General features: G+C 40.3%; 1 non-coding gene across 1 annotated transcript; it reads left to right on the forward strand.

Moving 5' to 3' along the window:
* The first annotated feature begins 7,610 nt into the window (after window positions 1–7,610).
* On the forward strand, window positions 7,611–7,718 carry LOC127748041 (small nucleolar RNA R71). Its single transcript, XR_008009984.1, has one exon. It is a non-coding gene; the product is annotated as a small nucleolar RNA R71 (small nucleolar RNA).
* The last annotated feature ends 487 nt before the right edge of the window (window positions 7,719–8,205 follow it).

The following is an 8,205-nucleotide window of genomic DNA, read 5'->3' on the forward strand; positions in this document are numbered from 1 at the left end:
TTTTAATTTCTGCAATTTACTTTTATGAGCAATTCCCCCATTCCCATTTACAATTCTGCTATTTACTTTCAGTCATTTACTTTCCTACCATTTTAATTTCTGCAATTATCAACTCTATTCATGGATTCGCTCAACTAGATCGTTCCTCTAATTAAATTTGCTTGATCAATCAATCCCTGTGGGATTCGACCTCACTCTATTGTGAGTTTTTACTTGATGACAAATTTGGTACACTTGCCGAATGGGAATTTGTTGATAGACAAGTTTTACCCTGATCAAGTTTATGGCGCCGTTGCCGGGGATTGATTGTGCATCGACAATGATTAAATTAGAGGATCACTAGATTGAGTATTTTTATTTTGTTTGCTTTAATTTTTTGTTTAAGTAATTTACTTTCTGTCTTAGTTAATTTCTTTCCTTCACCCTGTTTCTTAGTTTTTCTGTGTTATTTACAATTCAGTTCACTAACCCACTAACTGTTTGTGATATTGCCTCACTGGGAATTTCCTCATCTGTGACAATGGAGATTCGAATTTCTTTTGGTGATTATTGTTTGAGACAGAGCTTTCTGCAGGAAAGAAAGGAGCATCCATCATCTTTTGGTGATTATTGTTTGAGACAGAGCTTTCTGCAGGAAAGAAAGGAGCATCCATCATATTTTATGCAATCAAATTTCATGGGAAACTCTCCACCACCCCAGAATGATTCACTTTACTATGCTCATGGTGGGTGGGAGTATCAAGAACATGAAATGGGGTACTTTCCAGAGCCACAAAATGATCCATATTTTGGTGAAATTGATCACTACTCAAGTTGTGGCTGGGAAGATCATAATCAAAGAGATTTCACTCATTCATACCCTATTCATCAAGAGCCATCACCTCTCAATTATACAACCTCACCTCCAAGTTTTACATGCCTAAATTCTTCATCACTTGATTATGTCTCAACACAAAGTCCATACAAGTCATCCCATCAATCACACAACTCATTCCACACCCCTCAGCACAACTTCACCACAACACATCCATGTCACCAAGATTATTCTCAACCTTCATACATAGAAATACATAGAAAACTCGTGGAAAGATACACACGACCCCAATCCTGGAAAGAAATCATCCTCAAGAAGATGAATGGGCCCTTAGAGCAGACAAGGGGGAACTTAGAACCATCAAACAGTGAGAATGAAGACCAATTTATGGGTGAGGAAGTGGAAAAACAAGAACAAAAGGTCCCTTGTGTCAAGTGAAATTGCAATAAAAGATGAGGAACATGCAAACTCACTCACAAAGGACACAATGCAACATCATGTAGAAGAAAGAAAGGAAGTCAATCAAGGGAGTCCACACTACTCCAATAAAACAGAGAGTTGCATAGAGGGTGAGTTCATTGAACCACCAATTCAAGATGTTCTTGATGAAGATGTTGCTCCAACCCTCATACAACACCCAAGTACTGAAACTAAGGTGGTGAAGGCAATCAACATGAGCACTAAAAAGAGGATGGTGACCAAGAAAAGAAGGACAATATCCATGAAGAAGAAAAGGTCAACCAAAAGCCCTTGTTGGGAGGCAACCCAACCGTAGGTAACATTTCCTTGCTTTGCTTAGTTTGCTTTCAATAATTTGGCATATGATTGCATTCTAAGTTTGGTGTTGCTATGCAACAATTTGATTTTCAATCTTCACTGGGTACTTGCAACATTCTAAATTGATAGTGGCACACTAAGTTTGGTGTTGCCACTTAACTTTCAAGCAAGTACCATGCCAACACCACTTATTAATGCAATCAAAATGTCTCTGTTTGTATCTCTTGTGTCTTTATTGTATTTTTAACCTTGCTTGCTGAAACACATGCATACTCACACTTCATTCTAAGACATTCATGATCCATCATGGACCCCATCACCACTGTTTTAATTGTTGCTTGAGTATAAGAAATCATTCTATGTCTGGTGTGGGAAGGGGAAGAATAGGAGGAAAAGGGCAACAACAATAAAGATAAAATACAAGGTGGTAAAGTTCCTTTCTCCTCTTACTTATTTCCAGAACTTTAATTTGCATGATTGTCTTCTAAGTTCTTTGTATGTATATGTGCTTGCTCCTTGTGAATAAGCATGTCAATTCTGTCTTTTAAACATTTTATTGATTAAGGCTGTGTTTTCTAGTCTGAATGTCATTACTGCATCCTTACTTTGCTTACTTATATGCTTGTCCCTTTTGAATCAAATGAAAAGAGAATGAGTGTTTTATAAAAGACCAGAGTGGAGTTCATACTATGGAGTAAGTTCCTGAGTTTGTGGTGTGATCATAAGTTAGCTAAGTTGGTTCAACCATGTGGTGTGGTCATAAGTTGGCTAAGTTGGTTCAACCACAAGGTGGGAGGACAACTATCTGTCATGAATACTATGCTGGAGACACACCCCATGAGACTAACTAAATAAGAAGATCCTAAGAAGAAAAAGGGAAAGAACAATAAAGGTTGAAAAACAAAAGAAAAAGAGTAAACAATAAGGCTAGGCACCAATGGTTTTGAGCTTGAGGCATGTGTCTGTGGTACTCATGTGTGAGGGATCTACTTGGATGAATAAGCTCTTTGGGGTGCCTTATCACTTTGTAACTTGGGTTAACTAACTCGGGATTATCAGCTGAAAGTCCACTATCAAGAGTAACCCTCACTACAGAGCATTTAGTAACCCAAAGAGGTGCTGGACACCAAGGTCTAAAGAAAAGAAAATAAATAAACTATATGCCTGTGGTGTGTATGTATGGGGGGAGAGACTTGAGCAAGTAAGTTCTTAGGGGTGCTTCAACACCTAGCACCTTGAACCAACTGGTTTGGGAGTGTTGGCTGAAAGCTTATTTTAAAGAGTTGCCCCCTTACAGAACACCTAGCCCAAGAACACAAATAAACCCTGAATTGACAACAAAAGGATCAATTAATAAAAGTCTCACGGTATGCAGTCACAGCGAGTATTCTAGGACATGATAAAGGTCTGAAAGCCAGGAATGAACCTAAGTTGCTATGCATGAAACCACCATAAAACAAAGGACATGACTTCCACAAGAATGACTCATTACTCTTGGCATTCCATTCATCATTCTCTTGTTCCAGAACTTGCTTAGGGACAAGCAAGCTTTAAGTTTGGTGTTGTGATGCCAGGGCATTTTGGCCAGTTTCACTGACCTTTTCTTCACTATTTTTAAGGTAGTTTCATGCATTTTCTTAGGAAATAAGCTAGTTTTGGGTAGAATTTCACTTACTTCTTGATTCAAGTATACATTTTGCACTTTACATGATTTCATGAGGATTTTGCATCAATTATATGATAAATTGGATGATGCATGATCCCATGATTAAGAGCAAGACTTTGATGCACTCTGTTTGTTTGATTTCAGGCAAAAAGAAGCAGAGAAGAGCCACGTTAGTGGCTACGTTAGTTACACTAACGTGGGCACTAACGTGGAAGGAAGGAAAGTTGGAACGTTAGTAGCATTAACTTTGAAGAAAGGAAATGGAGCCAACGTTAGTGACACTTAACATTATCACTAACGTTGGACCAAGCTCATAAGTGGCCACGTTAGAGTCCACGTTAACTTAGTTAACGTGGCCTCTAACGTTAAAAGGGGGAAGGAAGCCAACGTTAGTGACATTCAACATTGTCACTAACGTTGGCCTAAGTGCAAAATGCAACGTTAACTCCCACGTTAACTTGGTTAACGTGGGAGCTAACGTAAGAGGCAAGGGTGGTCGACAACGTTAGTGAAACCCAACATTGTCACTAACGTTGAAAGCAACCACACAACCCCCAAGGAAGCCACGTTAACTTCCACGTTAACTTAGTTAACGTGGAAGCTAACGTGGATGAAAGAAGGTGATGGCCAACATTAGTGACACTCAACATTGTCACTAACGTTGGAAGGAGCCACACAAGCCACAATGAGCCACGTTAACTCCCACGTTAACTTAGTTAACATGGGCAAAAGTCCCACCTGGCAGCCTGACCATGCCTTCTTCAAACATGCATAACTTGAGCCACAAAGCTCCAAATGAGGTGAATCCAATGGAATTGGAAAGTAGGATTCCAGAGCTTTTCAAGCATATATGGCACTACATGGTTGACAGTAAAGTTGAGGGAGAAAACCTGCCCCGAAGGTGCAATAATGAACATGATATCAACCTGTATTAAGGCTAACTGACCTCTTCACCTTCCAAGAAGTATAACTCGAGTTTTAGAGCTCCAAATGATGCGCTTCCAATAGCATTGGAAAGTAGACATCCAGGGCTTTCCAAAAATATATAATAGTATGGGGTGGACAATAAGTTTGAGCTTCAAAAACGGGAAATCGCTAGCGTTATTGAGACTCAACATTTTCATTAACGTTGGCGACCATGCCAGCGATCATGTCCACTTCAATGGAACATAACTTAAGCTACAGAGGTCCAATTGAGGTGATTTCAGTTGCGTTAGAAAGCGGACATTCAGAGCTTTCCAACAATATATAATACTCTATAGTGGGCATGTAATTGGAGCACAAACAAGAGGCATCTTTTAAGCCCCAAAAACACCAACTGGGCAGCAAGTGCAACGTTAGCCACAATAACTTTAGCACTAACGCCACACTTGTAGCGTTAGTGTGGCTTTCGATCTTCATCCAATTGGATAGTTATCTTGGAAAAGAAGCTATTCAAATATACATCTCTTCGGATCCTTGAAAGAGGAATGAAGAGATTAGCTAGAAATGCTTTCTCATGCTGGACCAAATTGAGTGTGGATGGGTATGTGCTCTAAGCCTCTAAGCATTTGATTTGGGAAGTGCATGTGGTATAATCAGTGACCACACTTCATCTCTTCTCATGAGAAATTGACCAAGGAATTGGCTATTGATCAAGATTTGAGAGATTGAATTGCAAAAAATTGTGATTCAATCACTTAAGATTGCCAAGGAGATCAATGATTGCAATGATGGAGGAAGATATGAAAATGAAATTGATCTGGAGAATGCAACATCTCCTAAGCCCAATGAACTCCCCATTTCTGATCTTACCCATTCTCTTTAATTTCAGCAATTTACTTTTATGAGCAATTCCCCCATTCCCATTTACAATTCTGCTATTTACTTTCAGTCATTTACTTTCCTGCCATTTTAATTTCTGCAATTATTAACTCTATTCATGGATTCGCTCAACTAGATCATTCCTCTAATTAATGTTGCTTGATGAATCAATCCCTGTGGGATTTGACCTCACTCTATTGTGAGTTTTTACTTGACGACAAATTCGGTACAGTTGCCGAATGGGAATTTGTTGAGAGACAAGTTTTACCCCGATCAGGCTCACCCATTCACTGTCTGAGATGGGGTAGATAATACCTACCTCTAATAGTCTGGTCACTTCCTTCTTGACAACCTCTAAAATAGTGGGGTTCAATCTTCTTTGGGGTTGACGAACAGGTCTTGCTCCTTCTTCTAAAAATATCCTGTGCTCACAAACTTGAGGGTTGATGCCTACTATGTCTGCTAAACTCCACCCAATTTCTTTCTTGTGCTTCCTCAGCACACTAAGTAACTGCTCTTTTTGCTGAGAAGTGGGGTCCTGTGCAATGATAACTGGAAACTTCTGCTTGTCCTCGAGGTAGGCATATTTGAGGTGTGGAGAGAGGGGTTTCAATTCTAACTTTTGCTCATGGTCTGGCTCTGGAATATCTTGAACTGGTCGCAGTGGTAGAGTACCTGCATTATCCTCGAAAATCCCCACACTTGGACCTTGTCCTATGTACTTATCTTCAAACTCTTCCTGGTGAACTTCAGCTACGGTTTCATCTATGATGTCACACTGGAAGATAGAACGGTCTTCTGGAGGGTGTTTCATAACTCCATTCAGATTGAAGCTTACTACTCGGCCGTCTATTTCAAAAGAGTATGTGCCTGCAAAAGCATCTAATTTGAACTTCGAGGTCTTCAAGAAAGGTCTTCCGAGTAAGATTGATGATGGCTTCTCTAAATCATTTTGGGGCATCTCCAAGATGTAAAAATAAATGGGGAAAGTGAGACCTTTGATTCCCAGTAATACATCTTCAGCAACTCCAGCCACTGTAATAATACTTTTATCTGCTAACACAAAACGAGCAGCCGACCTTTTTAAGGGAGGGAGCCTTAAAACATTATATACAGATAAAGGCATTATACTAACACATGCTCCTAAATCACACATGCAGTCAGAAAATATCACACCTCCAATTGTACAGTTAACCATGCATGGGCCTGGATCACTATATTTTTCAGGTATATTTCCGATATAGAACTTCCTAAAGGAATAGTTTCTAATTCATTAATTTTATCTTTATGTATGCACAAATCTTTTAGAAACTTTGCATATTTAGGTACCTGTTGAATGACATAAAAAAGGGGAACAATTACCTCAACATTTTTGAATATTTCTACCATTTTGGGATCAGGTTCCAATTGCTTCCTGGGCTTCCTTTCAAGTTGTGGAAATAGAATAGGAACGGTGTCCTCTATATTGTATGTGCCCTTTGGTGCTTCTTTTTGTGATTTGGTGTTTTCTTCTTCAGCCATGTCCTGTATGCTCTTTTCTTCTTCAACATCTTCTATTTTCACTACCTCTTCAGCTGAGGTGTGTTCAGGTGGATTTGGCTCTTCCTGATTCCTCTTTTGTAGTGTGGTTCCGGACCTTAGGGTGATGGAATTAATACCACCCTTTGGGTTGGGTAATGGTTGAGAGGGGAGTCCACCAGAGCTTGAGAACTGGTTGTTGGAGTTGTTCATAGATCCAATCTGTGAGACAAGGGCTTGCAAAGTAGAATTCAAACCATTCAGTGTAGAAGTAAGGTTGTTTTCCATGGCCTGTTGTCTCCGATCAATAGATTGCAGTAACTCATCGTTAGGGGATGAAGGGGGATAAGTGATCTGAGAGGTTTGCTGAGGATTTTGAGGTTGTCTGAGATGAGGTGCTCTGTAGGCCTGATTCTAATTATGCTGCCTGAAGTTGTTATTGTTATTTCACCTCTGATTTCCATTGTTATCTCTACCTCCTCTATTATAATTGTCCCTCCAACCCTGGTTAGAATTGTCTCTCCAGCCTTGGTTAGAGTTATCCTGCCATCCTTGGTTATAGTTGCCACCTTGATTGTACCCTTGATTGGGGCGGTCATGAAAGTTATGAGTGGCTGCTACAGTGTTGTCTTCTGGTTGAAGTTATAGGCACTCATCGATATAGTGACTGTAATATGCACAGATTCTACATACTCTTTGTGGAACCAACTGCTGGCTGTGCTGTGGTGGAGAAGACTGAACTTGCTGAGGCTGTTGTTGATTCAGTTGCATCTGCTTCAGCAAGTTAGTCATTTCACATAAGCTCTGAGCTATAGCAGTAGTCTTTTTACTAGTGGATACCTCTGCAACAGCTCTTGACTGACTTTGTTTCTGCCTATGATTCCTAGTAGAGTCAGCCAAGTCACTGATCAATTGCCATGCTTCTTTCGAAGTCTTGTACTTTTTCATAGAACCATTGCTAGCACCTTTCAGTGTGGTCCTATCTTGAGATTTCAAACCCTGTGTAAAGTAACCGAGCAACACTATCTTGTCAATCATATGATGGGGACATGCTTCTCGAATATTATTGAAGCGCTCCAAGTATTCATAGAGGGTCTCAGATTCATCCTGAACGATCAAAGACATGTCCTTTCTCAGCTTATCGGCAACTTCAGCTGGAAAGAATTTCTCCAGAAACTCTCTCCTAAGTGTATCCTAGTTGGAAACAGTTGTTCCGGATTGAGTGTAGTACCACTCTCTTGCCTTTCCCTCCAGAGAAAACGGGAAGGCTTTCAACAGAATGGAGATTTCATCAATGCCATCACGCTTAACAATAGAACAAGCAGTCTGAAAATCCCTAAGATGTTTGATAGGCTCTTGAGCATGTAAGCCATGAAACTTGGGCATCAAGTTGAGTAGCGAGGACTTTATTTCGAAATTCACAGCTACTGCTGGATGGTGTGCCTGGAATGGTTGGAGCGTAAAATCAGGGGCTCCTTCCTCCTGGATAGTGACTCTTTTGGGCGCTGCCATGTCACCTGCACGTAAATGAACTAGATCAGTAGAAAGGGAGCTTGTTTCTTCCTTAGATGACGGTTCAGGTTCGTCCTCAAAGAGGAGTCGCCGACGTCGAGCTTGCCTTATACGT

Source organism: Arachis duranensis, chromosome 5 (assembly GCF_000817695.3).
Source record: "Arachis duranensis cultivar V14167 chromosome 5, aradu.V14167.gnm2.J7QH, whole genome shotgun sequence".
NCBI classification, from domain to species: Eukaryota; Viridiplantae; Streptophyta; class Magnoliopsida; order Fabales; family Fabaceae; genus Arachis; species Arachis duranensis.